The sequence below is a fragment of the Strix uralensis genome, chromosome 10, assembly GCF_047716275.1.
Source record: "Strix uralensis isolate ZFMK-TIS-50842 chromosome 10, bStrUra1, whole genome shotgun sequence".
NCBI classification, from domain to species: domain Eukaryota; kingdom Metazoa; phylum Chordata; class Aves; order Strigiformes; family Strigidae; genus Strix; species Strix uralensis.
Window position 1 is genome coordinate 20833334 of NC_133981.1, and position 11574 is coordinate 20844907.

At 34.5% G+C, this 11574-nt stretch overlaps 1 protein-coding gene across 2 annotated transcripts in view; it reads right to left on the minus strand.

Moving 5' to 3' along the window:
• The window catches only part of CENPP (centromere protein P), a 148204-nt gene that overhangs the window by 54450 nt on the left and 82180 nt on the right, over positions 1 to 11574 (minus strand). The gene's annotated exons all lie outside the window — the stretch shown is intronic.

The following is an 11574-nucleotide window of genomic DNA, read 5'->3' on the forward strand; positions in this document are numbered from 1 at the left end:
ATTATCACCATTTTACAGCTTGTGACAGTAAGACATAGAGAAGTGACCTGACCATTCTTGGTCAAGAAAAAAATCGGAACAATACAGAGAATCTTTGGCCACCAGTAGGATAAAATACACAAGGCCAGCTCAACACAAAACCCCTACAGTTATTGTTTATCCTCAAACAGGTTTGAGCAAATAATTAATTTTTGCAGCCTTACATTGGAAATTAATGTTCTTCAAGATTGAGAATGGAATATAGTTCTACTGAAGTATTATCAGACTCAGAAGTCTTATAAAATAGTATGGCCCAAACCCTGTAATAGCCATTAGATATTCTTGTGGAACTGAAATAACCTGTCTGAACCTCAGTCATACTGGTCCTTTGAAAATTTCCTAAGTGTTACACAAGTAGGCACCACTCGATCTTTTAGTCTGATAAGAAGCTCAATTGAGATTTACTGGGAGAGCCTTCAAATGATTCCTAGATAAGTGGAATAATAACTGCCAACAGAAAGTCCCTGTATGCAAACTGGCAAGTCCCTAATGAGAAATGTGGTTTCAGGAAGAAAACTGTTCAGCCAATCAAGTGATTTTGACAAACAATCGGACTTGGGTAAATGCACAAAAGTACTCTCATTTCTCCTGTTCTCCAGATACAGATGTAGTTGCAATTTGTATTCACAGATCTAGTCAAAAGAGAATAAGTTGCAAGTTGCTAAGACTGCAGAGATGTCCCATCAGATTTTTTTAACCATTTCAAAGAGGAAACTACTTAGAATAAGGCAAAAACCTGAATAAGTTTTTTTTAGTAATCCAGAGAAAAATGTAGGGTAATATATCTGAATAATAAGATGTAATGTCAATATTGAAACTGTAAGAGGGCAAGAGTCAGTATAAAGTATAAAGTCAGTAGGAGAACCAGAATAGCAAAGGTTAGGATTCAATAGCTCTAGCAATTCCAGAACCAAAATGCTTTGTGGCATAAAAGGAATCTTGAGGCTTTAGATTTTCCGTCTGTCATATTTCTAAGTTCTGATTTGCACTGTTGGCTCATACATCATACATAAGAATTTACAGAAAACCTGCTAAAATCTTCAGGTAGGTCCCATTATAAATTTAAACATAACAGAAGACAATCCTGTGGTTATCACCACATTAATAGAAAAGGTAACGACACTGACATTTTTATTGAGTAGGCTCTTTCTGCTGGTTAAATGATGACAGAACTTTGATGATCTGCCTGAACTATTGTTTCATGCACAAGGGCACACACTTCTGGTAAAACAAAAACTGTAAAGCAAAATAAGGTTGTTACTATGGAAGCTTGGATAAGTTTTTGAATTTGAAGCAATGATCAGAGGCAATGTTTCCTCTGAGGTAAGGTAAAAAAATCTTTCATTTTTAAAAAAACCCTCAGAAAAAAAAAGGCATCAAAAGCCTCCCAAGGTGAGATTGTTGAGTATTAATTCCCATGTGCTGAGGCTGTTAGAAGCTCTGAGACTCTCAAAATGCGGAGCTCACATCACAGTATATGCACTTCTCCGTCTTCCATCTCAATTTAATAGGGATCCCCTCATGCCAAAGCTACAAATCACTCAACTTTGCCCCAAAAAGGAGTTTGAGGCATGACCACTAGCTTTCTAGTGGCCCAAGACAACATGGTTAATTTCACCCAATGAATTCTCTTTTACATAACACTACAGAACGTGGTTGATATAATTTCTGATTTTTCATTCTGAAACATGCATCATGCTTGCATTTACTGCAAAAACTCCTTAGCGTTCAATAAGAAAAAAAATTGTAACTTGAAAGCATGATTTTATCACTTCTCTACAAACAATTTTGTTACTCTCTTACTGAAGGAAATCAGTGAACTTTTAAGACCTCTCTCAAGTCACAACTTTATAAACAGTTATATCACAGCAACAAAATAAACAGTTTATCTTTTCTGTTGTATAGTAATACAAATGCTAACTAGTTGAAACTCTCATGAGAAAACATTTTCTAATTTAAGTATTATGTTTATATTCTAATGTATACAATTTTCAGAGAACGCAAGACTACAGAGAGTAAAATATTAGAAATATGAGAAAATACTACCAAAATAATTTTACACAATAATCCTGATGACTTTCTATACGAAGCAGTTTTCAGAAAACAAGTCTGCAGATCATAAGTTTGTAGACTGATACAATATCTGGTGCTCTGGAAGTTTGTAGTTTCCTTAAGTAAGCTTGAAAATGTCTACTCATTTGGAAATGAAGGCACTTAAAAATGTAACCACAGGGACCTGCCTATATCCTCTTTGGATTTACAGCCTGAAACGACCAACAAAGGGTCACTCCTGTTTAAATGCAGAAAGCAACAATGAGCATGCAGTATCAACATGTGTTACAGCTTTTATACAACCACTCCTTGAAGTTACCCATCAAGATTTGGAAGACCAAAATTCAGGTCAAATCACTGCTTAAAGGGGGTAAGAATCATACTATGACCATCTTATAGAACATCCCAACCACAGAGGTAAAGCCTACTTTGGAAAGAGTGTATGTTTGTAAAGAGGCTTACTTTTAAAGCTGCGTTTGCATGCAGGAAGCATTTAAAGATTTAGTGGACCAGAAACAGCAGTCAACCATGTAACCTACACTCATTTGGAGAAAACCCTGCATAACAGTCTCTTCTTGAAAAGTGATAAAGTTATAAACATCCATCCAAAAAGACTAGTTCATAATAATATGTTTGACTTACTCAGTAGACATACGTTCCTGTTTTCTTAATGAACAAGAGGGAGATCCCTGTTGCTATTGCTTGCTTAGTAACGTTACCCTTCTATTATAGCTAGTTACCATTAAATCCCAAACTCTGTGTTTCAAGAGGAAAGGCTTTAATTTTACTTCTCTTGGCACACTGAAAACCATTTTAAATAGGGGAAAAAACAGCAGACGTGAAATAAGAGCTCTGATTTAATGATGTCAACAACTTCTGTACAGTTGCAAGGCCCAAAATATTGTGGAAAAATGTTGGAACAGTTTTTCCATCTAAAAGTAGTGAAGACATCACTTACAAAACTCTAAAATGTATTAAACAGATATCATTTTCCACATTAAGAAATGATCATATGATCAAAATGAATTTAGCTTTTTCTTCTAATAAATTAACCTATTACTCAAAACTTCTATACTGATTCAGGCATCAAGCAGCTGTAGTCAAATACTAGCAAGCATAATTTTAACAATGTTGTTACAACTGCTATGATAAAATTCAATGGAAATACATTGCTTTAATGTTCCCAATACCTAAGTTACAAAGTCTCATTTCACATGTAACATTCCTTGCTAACAGACACCTTATTCCACATCAAAATTCCATCAGCATAGACCCATAAAGACTTAGCACTGTATTTTCCTTTTCAGCTTAAGAAATGACTAGAGAATATCAAACAGAACTTTTCATCAACATCTTCCATTATACATGATGCAAGATGAACAAGTTGCAACAGTTACCACCTTTGGGAAAACATTCATATACCATTGGGCATCCCTGAAAGAGCTTACATAGTCAAGTACTGCATAAAACATTTTTGATCATACCAAAAACCAAATCTGTGATAAATTATCATCCATTTTATGATACTGAAATACTCCAGTTAGTAAAGCAAAACTAAACCAACAGATTTGCCAGCATTATGGTGTTCAACTTTTTCACACAATAAACGTCCTTATCTAAACCGGATAATGTTTGATCAGTCTCAAAATGAATGGCATAAAAAAAAAGCTAAACTGCCCCAGGGTGAATCTCAAAACTAAATAAAACAGCTGTCTTAAAAGCATAGCTTTATTTTGCTTCAAGGAAACTAAAAGCAAAGGAACACCATAAACAGCAATACCCTTTATCTGTGGAACTATTTTTGGTCACTGTCAAAGAGAGGGGAGGGGATTAGATGGGCTCTGATCTGATCCAGCACAGCTGTCCTTACCCTCTTACATACTTTACACTTGGCCCTGCCTAATTGCTGCTGAACATAATTTTGCACATTTCCATGAAGTACTTACTGACTTTATCAGCCTGCGAACACAGTTAATAAAGTTTCCCAATACACAATCTGGTCACTGCTATGAAGTTTCTTGGAGCAGTACATGACTGCCTCTTCTCTGCAGTCATGTCTATTAAAAATTCTCACCAACGAATTGAGTTTCCCAGGATACAAGATACAAACAGAGGAGAACCTTATTTAAACAGTGAGGTGGGCTAGAGGCTGATGACAACTTTACCTCTTGTCATTGCCCAGTAGCTGAGTACTATTATATGAGCCCACGCAGCTTACATGAATCACTCTATTTCAGTCACTCACTAAAACTAGAAGTAAAATGTGATCTGTATTTCATACAGGTCTGTCTTGCATTGATGCCTATACCTGGAAATCCAGAGGGCTACCCCCTAAACTCTGTTGTCTTGGTGACTAGAAGTAGTAATTTTTAGTTATTTTCACATTTTCATCTGGGAGTTCTAGTTCTATGGGTAACAAGGTTTACTTGGGGCATTGACTTCAAAGCTCTGTATTCAGAAATTACAATTTTTTCAGCTTGGGGAAATGTTGTGTACTACAAGCAATTGGAAAACCCTATTAATCTCAAGACAAAAGGAAATATCTTTTCTCCCAAGATTGCAGCTTCCTTTATAAACATTAATTTCTTTCCTATGGGAGGATAAAAATATACAAAACTATGCTGGGTATTAGGCGCAAGGCAGTTAGGGCAAATGCCTAAATGTTGCTTATTTATCATAAGGTCCAACAACTGTTGTGCTGGGTTCAAAAAATTACCTGGTGTTTGGGACTTACAAAGGCTTAGCTATTTGCTTTTCTCATTAATGCTAAAAGCCAGTGATGTTCTTGCCTTGTGCTTCAAATCAAGTCCTATGAGTTTGCCAGCCACAATGGAAGCCATAATGGACATAAACATTCTCTGTAGTCTCCATAAGTGAACAAATATTCAACAGTTGAGCGAATTCCACAAAACAATATTCTTCCAGTCTGCTTGAGTCATCCTGACTCAATTCATTAAATGGACTTTTTTTCCCAAGGATTTAAGAATTAGGGTAAATTAAAGCAGTAACAGCTGCATTATTTAAAATGCTGATCTTAAAAAACATTTACCTTACAATTCCTTCTTTAATAGTCTGTTATGTAAAGAATTTCCTACAGCTACCGAGTAAACAATTACTGTAGTTTGTTAGAATTTCAATTTATTTTGTGTTTAATTCTTTGTACAGGATACAGATCTCCCCACAGTTATTGAATGTAAACATCTGTGTAATTCATAGCTTCTGATTTAGGCTGTTATTTATATTAACATAGCTTTGATAAAATGACTTATTAAGACCAGCTAATAAAGTACTGTTTTCGACAAAGTACCTTGAAGCAGTTCTGTTAATTGAGAGAAAAAAACTTTCAAGTGTGCAGCATTATGAGTATATATATACAGAAAACTGTAGGTTTTACATGCAGTATTACTTTCTCTGTGGGAACTTTTCATATCATAGCAATTCCTAGGGAAAAATATATAAAAGCTGACTTATTTTTTCCACAAGACAGATATTTTTCTCAAAGGAGTAATACTGAACACAGCTGTGGAAATATTAGATATTCAACAACACTATCAACCAAGACAAGAATCTTTTAAGTGAATTATGTAATGGTATTTTTAAAGGATTAAAATTAGGAAAAAGGATTAAAATTGACTTCATTTTTTTCACAGCAATTTCTCCAAAATCCAGAAAGTTGGCTATGACATTACATTTTATCCTCTGGCCTCATGCATTCTGTTCCTTAAAAACCTTCAGTTAGGGAACAACTGTCCTTGTGAATATTTCATGGTTTCTATCCCCTTTTAAATTACTATTCTTTACAAGTATATATGGCTCGCTTTCTTCTAACATAAGATGATCCTGAACTTCTTCAGCAAAGGTTATTCAGTACCAGTCTTCCAGGGAGAATTTTTCCATTTTTCTTCCCAGCATACTTTGGCTTTCATAACAAAGAACTCAGGAAACTAGACTTTTCCTCTTTCAATTAGACCAATTACTTTTTGGGTCTATATAAAACATTAAAATCTATTACACTTTCTTGCACATTTCCACAGCTGAACTATAAATGTTTCATATTTCCTTTTGTTTGAACCTGCCACCCACTCATTTCTTTTGTGTTAACCTAGTTCTTGCATGGGAAGAGGCAAAATAATGATTCTTTTTCTTTCTCAATGACATAGGGGTTCAAATAGGTCTGTATTACCTATACTCTGTACTTATTTTAAAGGCTATTTTGATAGCCTCTGGTAAAACCTTAACTGAAAGAAACAGTGATTAACTGCCATTTTAGTTGAATTAAATTTCTTTCCAATCTTCTGAGTGAAGAACAGACCATGGTTTTACGTAAGGAGACATGCATCTTTTACATTAGTTGTAGAACATATAGAAATTATAATAACCATGAAACAAAAGTATAGCCGCAGTATGAATCATATGCTGACAAATTATTTGCTTGTTTAACAAAATAAAAGTTATACATATTAGTGTATATATATTGGTAAGTAACCTTACTTTCCAAAGGCAAATCTACTTTGTACTGCTGCGGGCAAGCTAAAAGGAAATTACCCTTTGTGGAATATAAGGGTTCAAGAAAAAAAAAAAAATAGCCTCTGCTTTACAAACTGTTCTACAAAAAAGATCTAATTTTCCATACCACAAGTTAATATGCAATTATGACATACATTTTCTTTCAATTTACATACTTTTACCACTCAGTGGAAATACTTAACTTCTATCATCTAGTGAATTTCTATCTATGGTAAAAAGCAGTGCAACACCATCCAAGGAACCAAACATCTTTGAAAATAGTATATCAGTATATCTGTCAGACAATTCTAACTTCTCTGCTAGTTTCTGTGTAGTCTTTTAACTTAGAAGTTTTTGCCTTCCCATTTCTTTCATTTTTTTGTCAACTCTGCTGTAAGACCTACCTACCACATCGCTGAATGTGCAATGGCAAGTGAGACTGAGCTCACACCTATTCAACCAGCCATAGGCCTTTGCTGCCTCAATCAGAGTAACCACGTTTGCTCAAGGCTCTAGCAGATTCAACTTGTTGAATACCACATACCCACAGAGGGGATAATGACAAGAATGTGTTTGTTACTTCATACACACAAGTTTTATTTTTTAATATGTAAACACAACTAGTACCAACAGCTGCAGAACCTCAACATATTTTCACTGGTGAAAAAATAGACTTAACATTAGACATAATAGCACAGTTATTAGATCTGTTAGGATATAACAAATATTGCAGGTTTTCCCTAATTTACATTTATTTTCTATATTTTTTCCTTTTCTTCTTATGCTTACAGATGAAATGGAAAAAGAATGAATGTTAAAAATCAGCAAAATAGATTAAATAATACTTGTGATTTAACAATAGCATACTTAAGAGAAAATAATACTAAAACCATAAGAGCAGTGGCTACCTACACTTAAAGCAGACTTTTTCAAAAAGTCTCCCAATGTATTTAGTGTTAGACCCAACCTTGCAAGACAGAGTCACTGCTATTGTGTCGATGAGACACAAATGAGATCCTCTTATAAAATTCCCAGGAACAAAGCCCACATCTGAGAAAACAGGCTAAGTTAATTAATGTGGTAGGGAAATCACTAATTTACTGAGATAATATCCTTCTTTGTATTAGTAATATTTCTGAAAGTTTTCATTTTGACTATTCCAAAGTAACAAATTGTGTGTTTCAAAACTTGCAAACAAATTTAGTTTGGAGATCTTCCTAGAAATATCGTTACATTTTCCATCCATAAAACAGTATATGCTCAAAGTACATGCAAACGTTTATGGACCCATGTTCTTCATTAGACACAGAAGTGCAAACTGTAGTCAATTACTATGTTATAAATGTGGTATTTACTGCTTCCGTTCTCTGGGATCTTTGAATTTCTAATGTAATATAAATTACTTCTGTTGATACGTAAAGTTAGGAAAAAACATAATACCAAATTTAATTAAATTATCTTTACAGTTTAACATACTTTGAATACTTTATTTCATTTTTTCTGGAATACAAAGGACTGGATGGCCATGTCTTGTTTTTATTAAAACTACCGACTCAATGGAAATTGATGACAGCTACGACTTTAAATGTTGCCTTTATGTTCTAAACAATATGAATCTAGCAAAAGGTTGTGTATAAGAAAATTTATTCATTTATACTTCCATATTATTCATACTGTTTGTTAAAGGGAAAAATGGAAAAGAAATCAGCATTTCCAGGTGATCAGGTCTGGGTTTTTTTAATTGTTAAACTTTGGCACAGTAAATGCTTGATACTCTATGAGGAAATGTTGTGCTTAGTCCAGCTTGTATTCCAAAACAGAAAATTTTTCTTTAGAACTTATTGTCAGAGTGATTCAGTAGTTTGGCACTGGTTGCAGAGCTTTTCATTTTAACTACTGTTTGATTTTCCATGAAAGAATGTCTGGTGCTTCCAATGTCTGTAAGACAGATAAGTACCCATATTCCATAAAAATGCCATGTAACATTATCCAAACTTGTTAGTCTTGCTTTGATGCTACTTGCAATCGACATGTACAGAAACCAAAACTATTTCAAGACCTTCATTCATGAGGCAGGTTATTTTTCAGACAGAGCAGTTTCCTGATACAGTTAAGAGCACACATGTTTTTATAGGACCAAGGAGATGAGCATCAAGGTGCGAATACGCTAGCTGAGGACTTCTTAAATTGGCATTCCCACACAGAGAAATTTATATTAACCTGTAGCCTAAGGTAGAACAAAGTTAACTTACTCTCCTAAGGCAACACAAACGATCTGCAAGGGTGAAAAATGAGATCTGTCTCTTCAGGCTACTGTTTTACCCCTCCCGTCATTTCAGATCACCACATTCTTGTATGCATAAAGCACACGATAAGCCTGACAATCACATGGATGCACGTACCTGCACACTTGGGTTTATAGCGGTTTTTGAACATGAACCCTTAATACCACAAGCTATTAATTGCCCTTCAATATCGCTATGTTGCTAATAAATCCCAGGGACTAAAGACTGACTGCAAAATGAAACAGTGTATTTTGCTGCAGTTTCTAAGTCAGCTGACAAAAATATGCCAAAAAAGTACACAGCTATTAACAAGTGAAAGTTGATTCATGCATGACAATAAATAATAATGATTATTTTATATATTTACATATAGATACTGAAGAATCAGAACGTACTACAGAAGGTGAAGAATAGTTTTTCTATACTCAGCTAGCTTAAACGATGTAGTTCAACTTGAGAAGAGCCAAAACTTAGCTAAAACCAAAATATGTGACTGCACTCCACATGGACTGGTTGTGAGCATGAAAGGAATATGTCATGTTATTAAAATGTGATGGGCAGTCTCCAAGACAGATTTGTGCACTTGATGTTAGATTCATCACTTTATGTAAACCACATTTATAAACAGTGCTTGAAAATGAAAAAGTACTTAGTTTGCCTTACAATAACAAACACATACAAGACCAGCTTAAGAAAGAGATAGCAATGTAAGCATTAGTCACATATGGCAACATATGCTTGCTTGCTCAGACATATAAAGTAATACAGTCATTTTCAATAAAGAAATCAAGACAACATTTTATATCACTGATGTGATAATGTTATATATAACACACCATCCAATTTTCTTTTTGTATTTGATATTTCAGAGCATTCTGAACCCGAACATGCTGGATATACTCCCATCCTTTGCCTCAGAAATTAATCTCCGCTACTCCTAAAAGTTACGTATGTATTTTAAGGCAAGATAGAATCCTAATTTTCAATCAATTCTTTCATTGGTGGAAACAGAAATCACCAAAAAGGTCTGAGCAAACAGTTTGACCTCATATAATCTTTTAGTTATTTAAACATATAACATTTCACAGGAAAATATACATACATTTGCTTGCAAGAACAATATGCTCCGACTACTTTCTATTTGAGAGTATCTTTTTATTAAGACCCCAACATCATGGATTGAACAACTGTGACAGACATTTTTCTATCAGGCTATTTAAAAACTAAATCTCACTATTCATGAAACAGCAGATGCAATAAGATAACATCATTTTTTTCTTTTAGCATCTTCAACTCTATCACCTCAAATCAACTGCTTCACAACACAGCCAGGAAAGCAGCATTTGATCCTACCTCAGAAGGCTGCAGCTACGGACTTTGAACAGCTGCTACACACTCTACAGAAGTACACTGCAGCCTTACCCTAAGAAGCGAGGGCAACATTGACCCAAGCACCTAGCATCAATTCATTCATTTGCACACTCCAGCTTTCATTCAGAACTCCACAGCTGCCCTACTGTGCTGGCTCATGTCATGACTTTGGGTCCAAAAATTAAAGTATACTGGAAACAATGATCCTGGAGAGAAATTCTGCATAGTAGTCAGTTTTTAGTAAGTGGGAAATATGCTGCAAATGTTTAAAAGAACAAGCTCATAAACTAGACTGAGAACCAGTGGCCTATTTTAGCTTTTAGTATTGCTATCGACAGCTAACATCTAAAGTTCAGAATCTAATAGTCAAGAGATCTGAAAAGGTGACTTCTGGGTATTTTGAAATGCAATAATATTCACACTCAAAATACTACATCTGTGTCTTAAGATATTAAACAGTTTCATTATAAGAACTGCATGTCAATGTAAACAACATTTATTTCTACCATATTGATAATATACATTGTACAAAGTATATGGATAATCCGTTATAAGGTAAGATGGTTATATTTTCCCAGATACTACCACTCTAAGTGTCAGCTTCATTATGTACTACAGCTATGACAAACTTTATACACACAGGAATGTGTTCCTACCATCAGAATCAACTAAGAAGAGAAAATAATTTTTAAGAAGTATTTATCCAAAATTGAGATGTTGCTAAACATCAAGAACAGGGAGCATTGCTGCAAACTAGGATCAGCTGAAATTGCTGATTCAACACTTTGCTATTGAAAGGAGAAGCAAAAAAGAAGAAACCAGTACATTTATATCACAACCCTCTGGGCCCGCTCTCTTCTATTAAAGAGCCAAGAAAGCGTTGGAGGCTTTTTTTAAACAGCAATTTAATACTAATTTGCTCAAGTAAACGCATCCAAACCAAGCTATTCAAAACACAGGGGAGTGTTTGCTTAGGAAGCTTCGGTTTCTAAATGCAGACAAGAGAATGTAGATATATGCAATTTGAGATTTCAAAAAAGTTTAAGATCATCCTTCAGATTTTCATGTGGGAATGTGATTGCTTCTGAAACTGTAATTTCATTCCTTGGGAAAAGTGATAGGGAGAATCTTTATCATCGTTCATCTATGCTACTGAAACTGGAACACATGCAAGAACAATGCAGCAGGTAACATAATCCTTAATCTTGTTTGACATGATAGCACCAAAGATTTCATTTTTGGCATAGTATCTTTTTCTTCCTTAAGAAAGGAACAGTAGACAAAACTAATATAAATTATATAAAACTTAAACTGTCATTTT